Below are 7,390 nucleotides of genomic sequence, written 5' to 3'. Positions count from 1 at the left end.
TTGCACACGAGGGCACCATTATTTACTCTCCTCTGCCTCCACAGACTTCTAGCAATTCTGTCCCAAATCATAGGAACTTTCCCTTCAGAAAAAAAGCAAATCAAACACACAATACCATTTTCAGATTCCGTTGATGTATTTATTTATTTATTTTTAGATTTTATTTATTTATTTGACAGAGAGAGATCACAAGTAGACAGAGAGGCAGGCAGAGAGAGAGGAGGAAGCAGGCTCCCCGCCGAGCAGAGAGCTTGATGTGGGGCTCGATCCCAGGACCCTGGGATCATGACCTGAGCCGAAGGCAGAGGCTTTAACCCACTGAGCCACCCAGGTGCCCCTTATTTTTATTTTTTATAGATATTTATTTATTAGCAGGAGGTAGGGGCAGAGGGAGAGGGAGAAGCAGACTCGCCACTGAGCAGGAAGCCTGACACGGGGCTCGATCCCAGGACCCCGGGATCATGAACTGAGCTGAAGGCAGATGCTTAACTGACTGAGCCACCCAGGCGCCCCTCCAGATTTTTTTTTTTTAATTCTATACAAATTTGCCCTGGTTATTTGTGTTTTCCCCTTGGAGCTGAGTGTTGTGTGTGTCCCCTTTCCGCGAGCACATAAATGTATCGCATCTCTTTCTCCACATCCTGAGTCACCAGAGATTTCATGGTGTTTGTTTTAGAGGGCCAAAGCTAGAACCCCAAATGCCCACTTAACACAACTTTTTTTTTTTTAAGATTTTATTTATTTATTTGACAGAGGTCACAAGTAGGCAAGAGAGGCAGGCAGGGAGAGAGAGGAGGAAGCAGGCTCTCCACGGAGCAGAGAGCCCGATGTAGGGCTCGATCCCAGAACCCTGGGATCATGACCTGAGCAGAAGGCAGAGGCTTAACCCACTGTGCCACCCAGGCATCCCCATTGTCACCATTTTTGAGTGTCAGTGTTCAGTGGCATTAGGTACATTGACGCTGTTGTGACACCATCACTGTCATCTGCCACCGGGACGCCTTCCATCTTCCCCATTGGAATGCTGTCCTTGGGCGCCTGGGCAGCTCGGTTGGTTGAGCAACTGCCTCAAGGTCATGATGCCGGGAGTCCAGGGGTCGAGCCCCGCATCAGGCTCCCTGCTCCATGGGGATTCTGCTTCTCCCTCTGACCTTCTCCCCTCTCATGCTCTCTCTCTCATTGTCTCTTTCTAAAATAAAGAAATAAATAAAATCTTAAAAAAAAAAGAAAGAAACTCTGTCCTCACTAAACTCCTCATTTCCTAGCAACCACCATTCTGCTTTCTGACTTTATGAATTGGGCTACTCTAGGCACAAAAATGCCCACTTCTGAGTTTCGCAGATGTGCTTTTGTATTGTGAATCTGCTGTCATATTATATATCCGCCATGGGAAAATTCCGAGTTCTTCACTTTATATTTTTTGCTTGTGTTTTAAAAATCTAGGAAGGATTTTTTTTTTTATTGCGGTAAAATATACATAAGATTTACCATTTTAACTTTTTAAAAAAGATTTTATTTATTTATTTGACAGAGGGAGAGAGATCACAAGTAGGCAGAGAGGCAGGCAGAGAGAGGGGGAGGCAGGCTCCCTGCTGAGCAGAGAGCCCGATGCGGGGCTCGATCCCAGGACTCTGGGATCATGACCCAAGCTGAAGGCAGAGGCTTAACCCACTGAGCCACCCAGGTGCCCCCCATTTTAACTTTAAAAAATATATATTTTATTTATTTACTTTTACAAGAAAGAGAGCGTGAGTGAGGCTTGGGGCAGAAGGGACAGAGAGAGAAGCAGCCTCCCTGTTGAGCAGGGAGTCAGATTCCAGGACCCCTGGATTTGGACTGAGCTGAAGGCAGACGCTTAAGGGACTGAGGCATCCAGGTGCCCGCATTTTAACTCTTTACCTAATTCAGTGGCAGACGTACACAACTGTGTCCACTGTCCATTACCAGAAGTTTTCCATCATCTAGAGTGTGACATTCTGTCTCCATTAAACAGTAAGTCCCCATCTTCTACCCCAACACCCACCAGCTCCTGGTAACCTCTATTCTACTTTCTGTTCCTATGAATTTGAATCCAGGAAGAAGTTTAAGGTAATTTCTGCTCTGTTCTTACTTTAAGTAAGCTCTACGCCCAACATGGGACTTGAACTCATGACCCTGAGATCAAGAGTCACGTGCTCTACCAACTGAGCCAGCCAGGCTCCCCAATGTCATTTCTGGTAGGGAAAATTGCTCATGTTAGATTGGCTATAGGAGTGGATAGGGTTCCCACTGTCCACACCTGACACTTTAGTTCAGGAGATGACCAATATTAAATAAAAGTTATGATTTAACAAATCTTTTTTTTTCTTAATTTAGCAAATCTTAACAGAGCCTATACAACCTGATGGATGCTACTGAAGGGTTCAGTTCCCAGAGATGATGAAAATACTTTCCAATTAAGAGCCTAAGATGGGTACCTGGCTGGCTTAGTAGGTAGACCATGGGACTTGATTTCTAGGTCATGAGTTCAAACCCTGCATTGGGCCTTGAACTTACTTTAAAAAAAGAAAGAGCTTAAGAGAGCATATGAGATCCTGTGATAAGTCTTTGAGCTAATCGATTCTGTAATTGTACTTCATTTCTAATGTATAAATGTGTACTTTGCTTCCTTTTTTTTTTCTATATCAGGCTTGATAAACCTTGATTGTGTTTATCTTGCAGACCCTCCCCCGACAGTAATAAAAATAATAAAGATACACATGTTCACACATCCTGGCAAAATTCCTGAACTTCGTGGGTGACAGGAGCAGTGTACAAATTTTCACATGGAAGGAAGAGGCTATTTTTTTTTTAACATGCTAGTTTTGTTTTTTTTTTTTAAGATTTTATTTATTTATTTCACAGAGAGAGATCCCAAGTAGGCAGGAGGCAGGCAGAGAGAGAGAGGAAGGGAAGCAGGCTCCCCGCTGAGCAGAGAGCCCGATGCGGGGCTCTATCCCAGGACCCCGAGACCATGACCTGAGCCGAAGGCAGAGGCTTAACCCACTGAGCCACCCAGGCGCCCCAGAAGAGGCTATTTTTAAATAGGAAAGCCGGGTTGCCTGGGTGGCTCAGTTTGGTGAGCACCAGACTCTTGATTTGAGCTCAGATCATGATCTCAGGGTGGTGATCTCAGGGTCCTGAGATAGAGTCCCAGGTGGGGCTTCAAGCTGGGTGTGGGGCCTGCTTGGATTCTCTGTCTCCCAGGGTGCCTGGTTGGTTCAGTCAGTTGAGAGTGTCTGCCTGACTTCAGCTCAGGTCATGATCCCAGGGTCCTGGAGCCTGGGATCCCCGCATTGGGCTCCCCACTCAGCTGGGAGTCTGCTTCTCCCTCTCCCTCTCCCTCTGCCCCTCCCCACTCCACTCTCTCTCTGTCAAAAAAAAAAAAAAAAAAAGGAAAGCAAATAAAACTAGCATGAGAAGTCTCATTTGCTGCACTGGAAATGGAAAGTAATATCCACAAACAGAAGGGAAACTGCAACTCAGAGCCCAAAGTCCTATTCCTGGACAAAATGTCATTCATCTTTTGGGACTCAAGAAAGACAATCTTAGATACTCAAGGGCTCAATATATTGCCCGTGGATGCTAGCTAAGGAAAATACTCAAAGTTCTCTAGCCAATTGATAATTATATTAGAAAAGAGATCTCAATACTGGGCAGGTGAAGAGTACAGTACTTGTGAATAATTCATTTTTTTAAGGTTTTTTTGGTTGTTGTTAGATTGAGAGAGAGCACAAGCACAAGCAAGGGGAAAGTCAGGCAGAGAAAAAGGAGGCTCCCTGCTGAGCATGGAACCACGGGAGCTGAAGGTTTAAAGCAAATGCAAGGTTTAAAGCTAAGGTTTAAAACGAATGCAAATTAATGGATAGAATAAAGCACAACAGATTCCAGGTTAGTAAGTGTAAATAAGCCCAATTCTCCTATTTAGAAAACCAAAGACAACAGATTGAGTTTTTACAAACCCACCTGTTAATGATTTGCATTTAAAAGTGTTAAAAAGGGGGCGCCTGGATGGCTCAGTCATTAAGCAGCTGCCCTTGGCTCAGATCACAATCCCAGGGTCCCGGATTGAGCACTGCACGGGGCTTCCTGCTTGGGGGTGGAGAGAGCCTGCTTCTCTCTCTCCCTCTGCTGCTTCCCCTGCTTGTTCTCCCTCTCTTTGAAAACAAAGTCATGGACAGATATAGATCATAAAAATACAAGTAAGAAGAGGTACCTGGGTGGTTCAGTTGGTTAAGCATCTGACTTTAGCTCAGGTCCTGATTTCCAGGTCCTGGGATGGAGCCCTGCCTCAGGCTCCTCTGTACTCAGTGGGGAGTCTACTTGTCCCTCTGTGCTCTTTCTCTCAAACAAATAAATAAAAGCTTTTTAAAAAATACAAACAAAAGGAAAGCAGGAATGAGATATTGTCATCAGATAAAATTGAAATTAAGACCAGATACATTAAAAAGTTCAAAAAGGCTATCATTTAATAAGAACACATAATACTGTACATGTATGTATAACGTAACATAGTTTCTATATTTGTAAGTAAAATTAATAATGATCTATAATCTATAAAGACAATCTGACTCATAGATGTTTATGCACCAAACACGGATAAATGAATAAATAATATTCATTTTCACAATTTAACTGAATTTCATTTAATTTGGCAAAAAAAGCAAATCATCGAGGAATTGTATAATACAGTTCGTAAGCTTGATTTAACAGCAAGAACACTTTCTAATCTACAGAGAATATACACTCTTTATGTCCATAGAAATCAATTATGTACCTGGCCATAAAGAATATGATGACAAATTTTAGGGGCGCCTGGGTGGCTCAATGGGTTAAGCCTCTGCCTTCGGCTCAGGTCATGATCTCAGGGTCCTGTGATCAAGCCCCGCATTGGGCTCTCTGCTTTGAGGGGAGCCTGCCTCCCCCTCTCTCTCTGCCTGCCTCTCTGCCTACTTGTGATCTCTCTCTCTGTCAAATAAATAAATAAAATCTTAAAAAAAAGAATATGATGACAAATATTTAAATCCCAGGAGATTCTGTAATTCAGAAACTTTAATTATAGCTCAATATAAATAGAAATTAACCACAGAATGGTTTTCTAAAATTTTGCTTGGGAATTAAGAAACCATTTCTCAGGGCGCCTGGGTGGCTCAGTGGGTTAAGCCGCTGCCTTCAGCTCAGGTCATGATCTCAGGGTCCTGGGATCGAGCCCCATGACCCACTCCCTGCTTAGCCGGGAGTCTGCTTCTCTCTTTCCCTCTGAGCCGTCCACCTCATGTTCTCTCTCTCAAATAAGTAAATAAAAAAAAATTTTTTTTTTAAGATGTGTGCCTGGAACAGTCTGACTCTAGGAATGAAGTTGACTTGATTCAATCAAGTAGTGATTAAAATAATAGGAAAGGTAGTTGGTCTCCCTCCAGATGGGTAGTAGTGAGAGAATAAAAGTTGAACAAAATTAGGAATATTTAAAGAATTGAGTGGTTTTCATAGGAGTATGGTTGATAGCAGAGTATCAAGCAGATTTTTTTTCTAGAAATTAACAGTTGATTCTTTTAAAAAAAGATTTTATTTGTTTATTTGAGAGAGAGAGAGAGCATGAGACTGGGTGAGTGGCAGAGGGAGAAGCAGACTCCCCACTGAGCAGAGAGCGATGCGGGACTCCATCCCAGGATCCCGAGATCATGACCTGAGCTGAAGGCAGATGCTCAACTGCCTTCAGCTGAGCCACCCCAGGCACCCCTCACAGCTGGTTCTGTACTTTATATGGAAATGCACAGAACTGGGACTGTGGTGAGTGCCTGAGTGGCTCAGTTGGTTAAGCATCTGCCTTGTGCTCAGGTCATGATCCCACGATTCTGGGATCAAGTTCTGCATCGGTCTCCCTCCTTAACAGCGAGTCTGTTTCTCCCTTTGTCTCTACCTGCCGCTCTCCCTGCTTGTGCTCTTTCGCTTTCTCTCTGACAAACAAATAAATAAAATCTTCAAAAAAAAAAAAAGCTTAAGGTTTGGAAAAAAAAAAAGGAAATGCACAGGACTTAGAAAGTCTAAGACAATCTCAAAGAAGAACAAATCTGAGGGCTTACTGGGATTTCAAGACTAAGCGAGCTACATAAGACAGAGTGGTCAGTGTAAGAAAAGGTAAGTAGGTATCTACTGGATATCTATATGAAAATAAGGTGAATCTGGCCACTGTCTCACAGTATATACAAAAATTAATTTGAGATAGATCATACCCTTAAGTACAAAAGCTTCTAGAAGAAAAGAGAAATTCTTCATGACCTTTGCGGTAGGAGATTTTTTCTTTTAAGGTGACACGAAAAACACTAACCATAAAATAAAAACATCTCCACTCATCAAAAGATATTAGAGGAAAAAGGAAAGCCACAACTGGGAGTGTATATTCTAAATATATATATATGGCAAAGAACTCTTATCCAGACATGAAAAATTCCTATATATCAAACAACCCAGGTTATAAAATGGGCTAATTCTCAGGGGAGTATCTGCCAACAGTCACTTTACAAAAGAAGCTATCCCAATGGTCAAAAAGCACATGATAAGGAGCTTCACATCTCTACAGGTCAAGGACACGCAAAGAATACCGCAAGGAGCTATCACTAGACACACAGCAGAAAGGCTACACTTAAAAAGACTGACAAGGGGTGTGCGGGTGGCTCAGTTGGTTAAGTGTCTGCCTTTGGCTCAGGTCATAATCCTGGGATAGAGTCTCACATCGGGATCCCTGCTCAGTGGGGAGAGCCTGCTTCTTCCTCTGCCTGCGGCTTCTCCCTCTGCCTGCGGCTTCTCCCTCTGCCTGCCGCTTCTCCCTCTGCCTGCCGCTTCTCCCTCTGCCTGCCACTTCTCCCTCTGCCTGCCGCTCCTCCTGCTTCTGCTCACTCTCCCACAAATAAAAAAATAAATAAGTAACATCTTAAAAAGACTGACGATGCCTAGTGTTGCGAGGGTGTGGAGCAACCGCCACTCACACACCCATTGCTAGTGGAGTATAAAATGGTACAGGCACTGTGCAAAACTGTTTGGTGATCCTTATACAAATATAATCCGTGACCCAGCAGCTCCACTCCCTCGTGTATACTGAAATGAGTTCACAAAAAGACTTTTACACGAAAGTAAACAGCAGCTTTATTCATAGTTGTCCCCAAGTTGGAAACAACCCAAATGTCCATCAACAGGAGAATAAACTGTTTGTATTTATAAATCAAATATTACATAGTGACTAAGAAACAATCGGCACACAAAACAACAGGGATGTTTGAAGAACATTATGCTGAGCGAAAGACGTGAAACGAGCTTTTTTTTTTTTTTTAAAGGATTTTATTTTTATTTATTCATGAGAGACAGAGGCAGAGGG

At 43.1% G+C, this 7,390-nt stretch overlaps 1 non-coding gene across 1 annotated transcript; it reads right to left on the bottom strand.

Annotated features, from left to right (window-relative positions):
- Positions 1-2,125: 2,125 nt before the first annotated feature.
- TRNAK-CUU (transfer RNA lysine (anticodon CUU)) lies at positions 2,126-2,198 on the bottom strand. Its single transcript has one exon. It is a non-coding gene; the product is annotated as a tRNA-Lys (tRNA).
- Positions 2,199-7,390: the final 5,192 nt, after the last annotated feature.

Source organism: Lutra lutra, chromosome 16, assembly GCF_902655055.1.
Source record: "Lutra lutra chromosome 16, mLutLut1.2, whole genome shotgun sequence".
NCBI classification, from domain to species: Eukaryota; Metazoa; Chordata; class Mammalia; order Carnivora; family Mustelidae; genus Lutra; species Lutra lutra.
The sequence above is the reverse complement of the archived record's forward strand: the minus strand, read 5'-3'. Positions and strand labels throughout refer to the sequence as shown.